This window comes from Phyllostomus discolor, chromosome 8, assembly GCF_004126475.2.
Source record: "Phyllostomus discolor isolate MPI-MPIP mPhyDis1 chromosome 8, mPhyDis1.pri.v3, whole genome shotgun sequence".
Classification (NCBI taxonomy): Eukaryota; Metazoa; Chordata; class Mammalia; order Chiroptera; family Phyllostomidae; genus Phyllostomus; species Phyllostomus discolor.
Window position 1 is genome coordinate 85,025,664 of NC_040910.2, and position 14,470 is coordinate 85,040,133.

Sequence of the window (14,470 nt, forward strand, 5' to 3'; positions counted from 1 at the left end):
TGCTGGTAATTTGCAGTAAGTAAATTCAAATGGGTCTATTTTTAAAGTTGCAGGTAACTTAAGTTTTGTTTTGAGGGTGCTGTTATATGTTTTTGGCTTTCTCATTCACTTAAAAATAGATCTGCTTTTATTCAAAGAGCCATATTTCTATATAAAGGATATAGTATATTCACATATTTTTATTCTTATTTAAGTACATCTACTATCACATACACAGAGGATCTGTATCTCCATCTACAGAGGTACATTCTAAAATGCACGTGCCATGCAATATTAGATACTGTATATGTATTTGAATATGTACATATTTCCTGATTGATTCTAATAGAACCAGTTTATACAACATGTTTCTTCCTGGTTACAATTAAACATATAAACATATCAAATAAACTTCTTCTGATTACAATTAGGTTCTTTTCCTTTTGAAATCTTCAGCTATCGTAGTGATTGCTATCAAATTGTAAGATGTAGGATTTGCTGGATTCTCAGCAAATTTATGTGTCCATTTCTGTTGAGCTTCTTATTTATTTCATATCCAACTTCTTTTCACACAGCAAGGGCAAGAAGTTTCTAGCATTAGAAAAATATTTCTTAAGTGCTTTTTTTTGACATAAAACTTTCATCAAAGAAAATTTTATGTAGAAACTTAGAACCTTTGGATTGAATGGGGGAAGGGATAAGGAAAACCACAGCCCTGCCCATCTCCCCTCCCACTCCCACTGAGGAAGTCCACCCGTGGACTCTGCAGACCCCCTAAAGCTTTGTGAACTGTGGTTTGTAAACCAGGCAAAGGAGACCGCTGCACAACACAGCTAGGTGATCGACCACTGCTGGTCTATGTGTAGAATCTAAGGGGGGGACCCAGCTTTACTGCCACCCGTGGGACCCGCAGGTGTCACTGGTAAGACACTGGTCAGGTATGAATACAAGAACATGGGTGAAGGAGGGTGAGAGTATACTATCGGCTCAAGGACAAAAGGTGAGAGAACATGTACAACAGGGAAGACACGGTCCCCACCCCACAACCCCGGAAGCAATTTATTTCAGGAGACACTTGCAGTAGCATCCTTTCTAACAGAGCTGGGCCTCCAGGTCCTGCTGAAGAAGGAAGGAAAGACTGTAAATCTACTGAGTTTCTAGAGTTTACTCAATAATGCAAAAAAAAATGAACCCGTGTCAGTGTGTGTGGTTCAGGAACACCTACAAAGGCTGCGGAGCCGGTAATCCCTTGTCACTATCAATTAGGTGCCTCCCCTAACGGCCTCGAGTCCAGGCTGCTGGTCCTTGCACCTTCCTTGGGGGCCGCTGGGCAGCTGCTGTGGAGGTCTTACTGAATCTCTCACTGATCTGGCCCCTGGTCAAGTCACAAAAGCAACAAACACCCAGAGGGGTGGTAAGCTACGCTGTGAAGAATGCATGTTCAGTATTATTAGATCAGCTCTGCTGTTGGACAGCTGACATCGTGGTTCGTATAAAGGGGGCAGATCTGCAAATGGCATCCTAGCATACGTACGAGGGGGACCCCCAAAAGCCTGGAATCATGCGTTTATTCTCACATGTTTAAACTTCAGTCACCTTCAGAGGACTCTCCATTTGATGTGATACACCTATCGAGGTGTTTTTTCCACTGCTCAAAACAGTTTATGGACTTGTCAGTTTTGATGCCTTTTAGTGCTTCTGCCGTTTTTTTTTTCCCCCTCACCTCTTCTACATTGGCAAGGCATTTCCCATCCAGAGAAACAAAAAAAGTTGCTTGGAGCAAGACTGGGTGAATAAGGAGGGTAGGACATGGGGGTCATGCCATTTTTGGTCAAAAACTGCTGAACATTAAGCACGGTGTGGGCAGGTGCACTGGTAAATCACCCATCATGAAATGGGCACACTCTCTGAAAGTCTTAAAAAAAACTCACTGACACCGAATGCAGCCTCTCACAACAACATCAGCTGGTGCACTGATGCAGCTGGGTTCTTTCTTTCTTGATTTATCTGGACAAAATGAACAGTGTGTCCAATCCCAGAGAATATGACCTTCTCTGGTATAAATAAAAGAATAGAATAAAATATTCTTAAAGTAGATTCTATAAATTAGTCAATAAGGAAAAAAACATATGAAGTCTATATTTTGTGAAGGGAGAAAACAGTTCAAATCTATGACTGGCTTTTAGCCTTTTCTGTTTTTCGATAGCTTCATCAAGATATAATTTTTTATTATTTTTTAATTTTTCAATTAAAGTTGACATTCAGTATTACATTAGTTTCAGGTGTACGGCACAATGATTAGACATTTATGTAATTTACAAAGTGATCCGTAAGTCCAGTACCCACCTGGCCCCATACGGAGTCACTACAGTATTATCGACTCCATGCCTTACGCTGCACTTTACATTCTGTGACTGTTCTGTAACCACCTATTTGAACATCTTAGTCCCTTCACCTCTTCCACCCAGCCCCACAATGCCCCTCCGATCTGGCAACCATCAATTTGTTCTCTGTATCTATGAGTTTGTTTCAGTTTTGTTTGTTTGTTTATTTTTTTTATTTTCATTTGAGACAGGGGATACTTTATTCAAACCCATCACAGAAATGAACTGGTTGGGTCTGTAACAAAGTGTCATGTTTTAAGACACAGGCCAGTAACTGTATATGAGTATACACTGCTACATACAAATTAACTGATCAGACCACAACTTTTCAATGTTTAGAACAGAATAAGCTTCCCTGTAAAAGCAACACCACTGTGACATTTTAACTTTAGTATTTCTCTCCTTCTTCCTCACCCTCTCCTTCAACAGAATCCACACCAACCTCTTCACGATCCTTCTCTAGGGCAGCCATGTCCTCACGGGCCTCAGAAAACTCTCCTTCCTCTGTGCCCTCACCCACGTACCAGTGGACAAAGGCACGCTCGGCGTACATCAGGTCAACTGTGCGGTCCAGGTGAACGCAGGCCTCAGCATTGGCTGTGGTGTTGCTCAGCACACACACAGCTCGCTGTGCTTTTGGCCAGGTCTCCACCAGGCGCCACAGTGGGAGACTGGTAATCCATGCCAATTTTGAAGCCAGTGGGGCACCAGTCCACAAACTGGATGGTACACTTGGTCTTGATGTTGGTAGTGGCAGCATTGACATCTTTGGGAACCATGTCACCATGGTACAACAGGCAGCAAGCCATGTATTTACCATGGTGAGGGTCACATTTCACCATCTGGCTGGCTGGCTCAAAGCACACATTGGTGATCTCTGCTACAGAAAGCTGTTCATGGTAGGCTTTCTCAGCAGAGATGACAGGGGCATATGTGGCCAGAGGGAAGTGGATGTGGGAATAAGGCACCAGGTTGGTCAGAAATTTGGCCAGATCGACATTCAGGGCTCCATCAAACCTGAGGGAAGCCATGATGCAAGACACAATCTGACCTATCAACCTATTCAGGTTAGTATAGGTTGGGTGCTTGATATCGAGGTTTCTACAACAGATGTCGTAGATGGCCTCGTTGTCAACCATGAAGGCACAATCAGAGTGCTCCAGGGTGGTGTGGGTGGTGAAGATGGAGTCATAGGGCCCCACTACAGCTGTGGAAACCTGGGGGGGTGAGTAAATGGAGGACTCCAGCTTGGACTTCTTGCCATAATCGACAGAGAGATGCTCCATCAGCAGAGAGGTGAACCCAGAACCAGTTTCCCCACCAAAGCTGTGGGAAACCAAGAAGCCGTGAAGACCTGTGTACTGGTCAGCCAGTTTCCGAATTTAGTGCAGGACGAGGTCAATGTTCTCCTTGCCAATGGTGTAGCATCCACGGACATAGTTATTGGCAACATCTTCCTTGCTTATGATCAGCTGCTCAGGGTGGAAGAGCTGGTGGTAGGTAGCAGTGCGAACTTCATCAATGACTGTGGGTTCCAGGTCTACAAACACTGCCCTGGGCACATGCTTGCCAGCGCCTGTCTCACTGAAGAGGGTGTTGAAGGAGTCACCTCCCCCCGCAATGGTCTTGTCACTTGGCATCTGGCCATCAGGTTGGATGCCATGTTCCAGGCAGTAGAGCTCCCAGCAGGCATTGCTGATCTGGACACCAGTCTGGCCAATGTGGGTGGAGGTGCACTCATGCATGGTTGCTGCTTTGCGGCTGCTGAGTGGATGGTGGAGAGGAAGAAGAGAAGTTGTTGCTTCTTACAGCGCAACTCTTAGGCGGTTGACATAAGAGAACCTGCCTGTTTATTTATTTTGTTTATTTAGGTTTCATCTATGAGTGAAACCATATGGCATTATTGAGATATAACTTAAATCCTCTGAATTCACCTGTTTTATGTGTACAGTTCAATAAATTTTAGTATGTTCACTGAGTTATATAACCATCACCACCATCTAATTTTAGAACACTTTTATACCCCTAAAGAAATCTTGTGCTGGTTTAGAGTCCCTCTCTATCTCTGCCCTAGCCCTAGGCAACTACAAATCTACTTCTGTCTCTAAGTATTTGCTTCGGGGGCATTTTATGTAACTGGAATCATATAATACGTTTTCCTTTGTGTCTAGCCTTAGTGCTTTTAAATGAGTGGAAATGGAATTACCATGATTATTTGAAATTTAACCAAAGTGGTTTAGGATTATACACAGGAATTATTTTCAAAAGAAGGTAAAACCAGTGTTAGTAAAATATAGTGTGTATAAAGGCTCTGTTGCCTTATTTATAAGGCACTGTACCATTTTATGGCAAAAAAGATGAAACATAAACCCATATCATATAAAGTTGCACTGGGATGCATTTCATAAGTTTGCAAACCATATAGTAAATAGTCTTTTTATGGAGGGCAAGTCCGTGAATACAGTGTTTGGAACATGAAATAACTGAGAACAAAAAAAAATGGTATTTGCAGAAAGATCCCTAATAATTACTTCCAAACTCATTCTGAATTCAGCCTTTGCATCCCCTGTAGCTTCTGTCCAGAAAAAAGGCATTTACTGTCATGAACAGATTAGGAAAACCTGCGGAAAAAATCTAGACAAGGAATCAATACAGATGTGTTTAAACTACTTCACCTTCACTTAAAAGACACCGTTCAAATCACTTGGAACAATCAGCCATCCCTGTATTTATGTAACATGAATCTGACTTGGTCACCAAGCACTGAAATAACACATGACAAGCTAGAGAAGTTTGACTGCCTCAAGATACATGTTCACCTTTCTAGAGAGGCCCTGATGACTTCACGAATATAAGTTGTCATTCCCAAAGCTTACAGAGTACCATGCATTTTATAAGGAAACAAACATTTAAGGCATTCTTGATAAAACATACCTTTCATTAGAGAAAGCAGTCTATTGAGGTTAGGACAAGCAGAGTCGAGAGTAACAGCAGAAGAATTTGTCATACCGTGATAACTTCATAGATTCATTTGGAAATGGAAGCCTGTATGAAGTTAAATGTCAAAAGAGTAACTTGCAACATTCACCAGCATATTCACGGTCCACTCATTAGGCAGCCCCGCTTCATAGTAGCTAGGAGTGGCTCCAGATGGTGTCAAGTATCTGAGGTCCTGGCAGATATGACCCCTGTAATGACAGACCAAGAGCTTTTCCTTCATTGCTGAGCATTAGTTAAACATGCTGATGAAAGAGGCACCTGGGCTCTTTGGTCCATCTGCCCTAATATTTCACCTCTGGGTTCCCCGGTTCAAACTCAGGAGGTCCATCCCTGACCCACCCAGAGCTAAGTCTGAGTCCTCCAATGCTGCAGTAATTAGAGGACACGTAGCCACATGTTAACACAACATTTCATCTATAAAGGCACCATTGGCAGAGATTATGCATTTCTACTTGCAATGGGATAGTGAGGAAAATAAATTTTTTCTTGCTACAACACATATGGTTCCACTTTCATGGTTCTGTCGGTCTCCCGGGTTAATGACATCCCACCATATGCCCAAGAGCAAAGAGTGATGGAAATGACATGCTGCTCAAACGGACTGAAACAGGCTGAATCGTGTGTCCTTGGCCATAAAATGCCATTCAAGTGACCCCATAAGCTGACATCTGCCCACATATTGTAGACATTTGGGTCCAAGTCACCCATTTGTTTCTTTCTGATCTAAATGTAAATATTGTACATGAAAACATTTGCAAGTACAGTCTTCTTTCTTTCTGGAGGCTGGGAGAGGCCAGGTCAGCTGCGTACATTACAGCCGTACATTGAAGGTTAACTTTTGTGGTACTTTCCACATGTCTTGATAAATTACATGCTCTGCCTCAAGACAGGTAAGTCCTTGTAACTGACATAAAAGCTAACATGAAATGTTTTCCTCAAAGTTCAAAACAACTCTTTAGAAATACAATGTAATTCTTGCATGTCAATAGGCCATTAAATCAGTAACTCCGGTCCCTGTTTGAACCCCACTTTTGTTTGATTACATCTCTCTATGTTGATAGACACCATTATTCCACAGGCACTTAGATATGATGAGGATGGAGAGAAGTCTAGAGAAATACAGTATCTTACTTTTTTCTTTCAATTTTTAAAGTAGTTGATAAAAAAAATCTGTGAAAGTGGTGTCACTGGTATTCTCTTATAAAAGAGAATGTATTAAATGTATTCAAATGTAGCTATTTCCTCATTGACAAGTACCAAGATAGTTACACTAGTAAAAATCCAAATTTCAAACATTCCGCTGTGTTGTGACTTTCGTTTTTGTTCACAAGAGAAATCTTGCAGTTGAGATTCCCAATTTCTACACTAAGCTTAATTTGCCTTTTTAAAGATCTTTCTATGTTCATCTCATTAACATCATATGTTCAAAGAGAAAAATGTGATATTGAGTGACACAGAGTAAGGATGCTGAAAACAAAAGAAATTTGTGAGAAAGATGTGAGCTCCCTCATCCCCTCCACTCCTGCCTAGAGTAGGAATGTCAAACTCATTTTCACTGGGGGCCACGTCAGCCTGCGGTTGCCTTCAAAGGACCTAATGTAATTTTAGGGCTGTATAAATGTAACTACTCCTTAACAATGAAGCGAGAGCTGGGTGGAAACAAGGGTAGAAACAAGGTGCCAGGCTGGGTAAAACAAGGTGGAGGGCCGGAGTCGACTGCAGGCCTTGTTTTTGCCACCTATGGCCCAGACTGCCCTGTGGGGCTCCCTCCTTTGACCTGCTTTGTCCAATATGATGTCACTAGACACAGGTGACTGCTGAGCATTCGAAATATGCCTAGTAAGAATGAGAAACTGAGTTTTTAATTCTATTTATTTTAAACTAATTTAAATCTAAATAGGTGCACATGGCTAGTGGCTACCATCTTGCACACCTTAAGACTAGAGAGCCTGATGTAGATGAAGAACTAATGTATTAGAATACATTAATAGAGAGACAGGAGAATGGGCAATTATGTTTACAAAGTAATGTACAACACAGTTGTCCCTTGCCTGACATGTATGCCCCTCACCTTTTTAAGTACCCCAGCTTTCATTTTGGTATCTACACCTCCCTCAGGCAGCATGTACAAGACAGCTAGAGCTAATTCTTTTTCTGGCCCCAGGGGTTTAAATGTGTGCCTTACACCTCTGCTAATCAGCACCTAGTAATCGAGTCATAAGCCAATGTCCCTAGTTCCGGGCTCAGCAGGGACCCAGTGTGCATTGTGAGAGTAAAGAAGACACTTCCTGGAAGTTTAAAGGAAGGGACTTGCTCTCCCCTCCTTGATAGTGTGGCACACACAGGAGAGCCCAGACATGTACATAAATTGTCACTCTGCATTTGCCGCTGAGGAAGGCAGGGGTGGCTAACTGGGTCCAAAAAGACCCTATCAAGTCACAGAAACAATCTAACCCTGAAGTCTGTCCTATAATGGGGCTTTTCCATCATGTAAACCAGTAAATCCTCTTTACAGTTCAAATGAGCTTTTGTTACCGGCGGCATAAAGATTAAGTGATATAAGCGATGTGTCTGAATTTACCATTTCAGAGACGGAAAAATCTCAGGAGTTGAACTCTAGATTGTGGGAAGGAGGGATGGAGACTCTAAGTAGAGCTGAAGGTCAGAGGAAATCCAGAGGCCATGGTGCTGAGGGCTGTGCTAGCCTCCACGTGCGAGCAGCATGTGGGGCGAAGCAGAACTGTAGGTGGGGTGACATGCGTTTGGCGGAGGAAGCGTTGACTGGGATTTCACTGCGCCCAGCGATGACATGATGGGTGTTGCTGAACGCCATCCAGTTTTCTTCCCCTCCTCCTTTCCTTTCTCCCTCCCTTATGGCATGTTTTAAAAATGATTTAAGGTGGCTTTAAATGTATACGTAATGTAGCGAAGTAAATGAAAGCAAAAGAATCGTATTGAAAATGGGAGCAAAGGGAATATGAAGCTGGGGAAGATCAGATGGAGCCAGGGGTGAGCTCAACACAAAATACACCCTAGAGCCTGAGGCCTGTTTGTGAGGGCTAAGCCGTATATTTGGCGTTTCTTTTTTTTTCTTTTTTTTTGTTCACTCATGGCCTCAGCTTCTCGATTTTCTCACTAGATGTGAAGCTTTCACAAGGGTGGTCAGTGACGCTCCATCCTCATGAACCACTAGTTTATAGCATGTGCCCAAGGTCACGGGACCTGCGAGAGAGTCTGACTTTGAACGACAACAACAAAAGGCCCCCCATGTCCAGCCCCTGCAGGCTTCTCACTAGATCGCATTGCATCCCAAACACAGAGTAATTTCGCGGTAGACATCCTTTTTCCTGGACTGCAGGGTCACAGAAAAACCAGAGAGCTACTGGGGTGTTTTCATTCGTGACTCTGAATTCTGGTAGCTGAGGGTGGAAAAGAGTCTGACAGACAGACCAGGGCCCTGATGGGCCGCGTCTGGACGGCCCGACCTAGGAGAGGAAGCATTCCTACTCAGCCACGGGTCTCCAGAGAGGCCCTGTGCTAAGGCAGAAAATGTTCTCCATGTCAGGATTAAGGTGGTTTGGCAGAGGCGCGAGGCGGGAAATGTGATGTGCCAGCCCCTGCCAGACCCGGCCAGTTTGTGCCCTTGGTGGCTTGAAAGATAAACATCTGGCCACATCCTGTCAGTGAGCAGTCTCTTTGCCACTGCCTCAGTTCACCTTCTTCTACCCCTGCCCAGGCTCTCCCAAGCCCTGTGATCCGTGTGCAGTCCAATCCCCACTTGATCCAAGAGCTCAGTATTTGAGTGGGAAAAACATCTCGCTGCAGACTGCTTAAAAGGTCAGGGATGAAAGCCACCGTTTTCTTTCTCGTCTGTTCGAGGATGTGTTCTTTCACTCAAGGAAGGGTTGCTTGGGAGGGAAGGGGGCTTTGGTGCAGATTCTGAGTTTCCTGAGGTGTGTCCGGGCTTGTTGCAAAGCAGATAGAATGCAAACACAAGAGCCGTACTGTTTTTTCCTGGCCACACAAGTCCTCTTCAGGGACTCTTGGATGGAAAAACTTGGACGATCAGTTTCAGGCACAGCCTCCCTCATTTTATCAGACAGTTGTTCATAAACTTCATTGGGATTCCAGTTCTTCTCGTGAAAGTAAAGGACTTATCCCACAAAAGATCCCCAGTGTGATCATTCCACACCATTTCATGTGACATTTCAGAAGGTCTCTTGAGAAATTCATGCTTGGATCAAAAGGAAGGATTTCAGTTCTGTGGAGAGCAGTACCACTGATTTGGTCATGATGGAGTAAAGTTTATGAAACAAAATGGCATCACTCATGTCAACCAGCCGGTCAGCCATGACACTTTGGTTCAAGAAGGAAACTGCCTGAGTCACTCCAGGCACCCTGCCAAATGCCTGCCAGGCAGCACAGCCAGGATACTGGCACACGGCTGTTTCTGCAGAGAGGGCACACTTACTGATAGAGCACTGGGGGCTCTTGGCCGAGAGCCACAGCTCAATCAGGTGCCAAGAATTTGGGTGTAATTGAGGTGGACTTCAGAGCCACCACTGAGACAGCAAATCTCCCACCGTGAGATGCTGCCCCACCCTACTCTGGGCCACCTGGCCCCGGAGGCTCAGCCCGACTGAGCTCAGGAACTTCCATGCTGCCTGAGGCACCACTCCAGTGGGGCCAAGACACCCGCTTGCTGATGCTGTCTGCTGGACCTGGGACTAAGACTCAGGGACTCAGGTTTGTTAACCCCCCCATTTATTATTGTATGTTAACTGTGTGTGATATTATAGAGGATAAGACATTAATATAACGCTGATGTCCTATTGCATATGAACCTGAACTTAATAAGAGCTGAGTTTTAGCAGCAGCTCTTGTGATTTTCACCTCGTTCCTTGCTGCTGACAAGTATAGACTCAGCTAGGGCAACCTACTTCCCCAAGCTGGAGGTGCACCCTGACTTAGAGGAAAGACTATAGCATGGACCCATTTCAAGAGGCAGAGCCTCCAGGGGTTGTATTGAGGATGCTCACGACAATCATGACAAATCCTATGTGGCTCTTTTGGACGGCTTGGCAGTATCAACTAGAAGGTTCCAAAACCTTATTATTGAGAATGATGCTGGCCTCCTAAATGTGCAGAGACTTAGGTTCACATCCCAGCTTCACCACCTGCACGCTATGTGACCTTGGGCTGTAGATCAGTTTCCTTGGTGTAAAATGGGGATAATTATAGCTGCCCTGACCATCTAATGGGATATGAGGATCAAATAAGAAATATGTGAGGTTATCTATGTCATCCAGAGAGAACCAGATCTGGATGATGGGAAACCGGATGTGAGCTTGGTGATGTGTGAAGTACACCAACATCACACATTTCTCGCCCTTGTGTATCTCATCCTTCTTGGGGCCAGTGACGGACACCGATTTCTTGCTTCCTTATAACTGGGTGAGCTTCCAGTGTCCATGCCAAGCTCTGGACCCTCCTTGCCAATTTCTACCCTCTTCACTGCATGGGTACTGAGTCTGTTCCTAGAGAACAGCTCTGTAAAGGGACTGTTTGGTGACGATAATCAGAAACGTTTGTTAAAAGCTAGATGATGAGCCAAGTTCAACATTAACAACTGATTATGAAGGGCATGTATCAGTGCTACATGCAACAATTGTGAGTCCTCTCTTTCTTCCCTCCAAACATATACAAATACACACAACAAGATAAATGGATCTTCTTGAACAAAGCAAGCCAGCATCTACTTTTTATCCGTCTTTTATATCGCTGCACGCGGGTAGGGGCCTGGGTCACAGACACACAGCTGCCCTGCCCCATCATATCAGGTCTTATAATAAACATACATCATTGTACAACTCCCTGCAAAAGAATCTCATCTCCATCCTCTCATTAGGACCATATTTAAAAAATTGGGGTGTGATGGGGTTACATGATATATTCTTTAAAAAATGAAGTCCTATGTAATCATACATATTACTATTATATAGGAATGGCAATATTTTATTCATATCATGCCTGCAAAGCCCCGTATGTGTGCTGTTCGGCACCTCACCACGCCAAATGTGGCAGGGCCCTCGGCAGGCCTGCCGGCCTCCCACGGAGTGAAAAGAAGCCAGCTTGGCACAGGGGGTGGAGGAAGGAAAAGGCTCCATCCACTCCTGTTGGAGCTGAGGGGCTGGAGCCACACAAGTCAGTGGGCCAAGGCCCCTCCGCTCCCAAGGCGAGAGCTGCCTCCACGGGCGTAAGTGATTTATGCGCTCCGAAGGCAGGGATGAAAAGCGAGAGGCGCAGCTCTGGGATTTCACGTCTAGACGGGGCGGTGTCCAAGGAAGCCCGTGCTCGCCTCCAATGCATCTGTGAACGCTTTGGCAAATGTTCTATTTTTCACCCTGTGAGGAAAACGCAGAGTTTTGTTTTGGCCTGTGACAAAACCCATGACTTGAGGACACTGTCGAATGAGTAGGTCTAGACTGTGTTGAGTTCCCACCGCAAGCCCTGTGGCTCGTTTCTGATCTCCACCCTCCTGGGCAGGAGCTGAAGGGGCCGGATGAAGGGAACAGGGGTAAAACAAGAATATGTTGGAAGCTCTTAACGATGTAATTTTGTCTGAAAACTCGGCAAAGATGTGTGCCCTTGCGTGCCCTCCAGGCTCCAGGTCCTTGCCTGCAGCAAGCGGAGAATCAAGGACACAAGGCTTCCTCACCTGTCCTCCCCCCTCACCTGTCCTGCCCCCTCACCTGTCCTCCCCCCTCACCTGTCCTCCTGGGCTCTGTCTCGTGCCCTGTTCAGGCACTCTTATTAGTCACTTTGGGGATTTGACTAAATCTTTATTACATCTTTAACAGTCCTTACTGGGGAATCCAAGTTTTGAGAGCAGGACATTATTATTATTTTTTTCCATGCAAGAGGGAGGAAAAGCAGGATCTTGTGCCGTGTAAGTGAAGAAACCCGAGGAGCCGCGTCGAAGTGTTTCCTTCTCTTCCTCTGGAGCCCCAGTGTCTTCCTCCGTAGGCAGCAAGTAATGCCGTGGCGATGGGGCCAAAAATATTTAAAAACATTTTAAAGTTACCACTGAAAAGAGAAAACGGTACATTTACACTCGTCTTTCTCCACTTAATGGCCTTACCAGAGATGCCTTGTCCCCCTTGGGCCATAAATTGAGACATCACTCAACAGTTGTCCTGGCAGATTTCCCCCAAAAAGGCCACTTATGAAGTGACTAATCGCATTGGAGGCTAATTTACTGAACATTTAAAGCCACTGGGGTGGGGGTGCGGGGATGGGGAGGCTCGGAACCTGGGGCAGCATCCGTTGTGTCCCCAGGCCGAAGGCTGGGCTCCGGCTCATCCCTGCATCCTGTCCAAAGAGACAAGGCCTTTTTTTCTGTCTTGTTCCCTTTCCCATCTAATTGCAGGCATCACGTCTTGAATGGGGCAGAGTCACCCTATGAGGAGTGTTGTGCTAAGACAGTCAAAAGCTGTGGTCTTCATAGTCTGGAATGGACATTAACTTCTTCCTGGGCAGCTTTAGGCCGAGCACCGGGGCACACTGAAGGTCAGAGAGGAAATGAAGATTATAAGTGTAACGTAATATTCGTTTTCCCGAATTTGGATAACCCAGCAACTCCAATCATGGAGACCTGGGTTCTAAATCCTGCAGAGAGCCTCCTCACATTTCAGAGCTCTCCTCCCGAGCCGCGTCCTTCCCCCGGTGCTTTCTGATCCCAGAGAGGAGCTTGGTTAGAGGAAAAGCTATTAACATTCACATTCCCCTGGAAGTTTATGTCGTAAAGTAATGAGCCTGACCCTCTTTGGAAGACGGGAGCAGGCGGCGGACTTTCAAGAGAGGCATGGACATCACCCGCATCCTCTCCGGTACCAAGCAATAATGGGTGGCTGGCATCCTGCCGCAGGCTTGTTCCCCACCTTCTTGTGCCCAAACACTCTCTTTCCTGGTACTGTTTTAGGTCCATGGCTGCTACACCAGAATCCACATATGATTTTGGAAACCTAGGTGTACTTATTTGAGGAGTATGTACATAGAAACTTTTTTTTCTCTTGTCAAACTCTTGAAAATACTCTAGGATGGGGGGGATAGCCATGGGCAACTCCGGACTCCGAGTGATGTGAAAGAAAAGGAACTCAGTCAAAGAGAGCGCCGCCGAGGAGGCCTGCCTTGCGCCTGCCATGTGCGATCGGTACCGGTTGAGATCCGGCCTCCTAGAACAGAGGTAAAGCCACTCACGTCGCAGGATGACTCAGCAAACCTATGATGCCCTCTCTTTGGTAATGGGCCTCTCTGTCCCTTCTTGCCGCTGGATGTTCTGTTTGGGTTGAAGGAGAGTGCGGCATGTTCTGTGAATGAATTCCAGCTACAGAGACGGGAGAAAAGAAGTGGGGTGTGGGGGGAGCGGGAACAGTGAATGTGCCAGCGTGTCTGTGAGTGTGAAGTCACGTACTTGGGTGTTGTGCTGCCAAGAAGAATTAAAACATGCAGATGCCTTTATGCAGAAGTGACCACATTATGCAAGACAGCATAACAAAACTCTGTGCTGGTGTTAAAAGGTTCTTTGAGTTTGAAGTTCCTATAACCTGACTAATCCCAAGTGAAAAAAATTTCATAAGTGTGTCTGAAGCAATTGATTGTCTGAGCAACACAACCTCTGTTTACCTCCCCGGATTAAAGTTCTCAACCTGTTTTTTTTCTAAAGGCATTCTCAAAGGTCAAGGAAGTTCATTCCAATATGGAACTCAAAGAGGCTTATGATAATAAAAATTAATTCATATTATATTCATGAATGTGGGCATCAACAGGATTAGATAATTACATGAATTAATGATCCTACTTACGGTGAGCAGTGGGAAGAGGGAAGGATTTTACTGTATCTTACATCATTTTATTTTATTCAGCAAAAACAGTTCTGAAAGATGGGTTGATGAATAAATTCCTATGAAGCTCAGAGTACAGAAGAGAGGTGCAGGCATCCCCGAAGCACAAGGAAGTGACGGAAGAGTTTATCTGCTGTGCAAGAGCAGAAGAGGGGGGCTCAGCGCATGGTTTACTAACACCCGATTTTAATTCAAACTGTAACC

General features: G+C 45.0%; 1 pseudogene; it reads right to left on the minus strand.

The window, feature by feature from the left end:
• Positions 1–2,538: 2,538 nt before the first annotated feature.
• LOC114502843 lies at positions 2,539–4,205 on the minus strand (annotated as a pseudogene).
• Between the last annotated feature and the right edge of the window lie 10,265 nt (positions 4,206–14,470).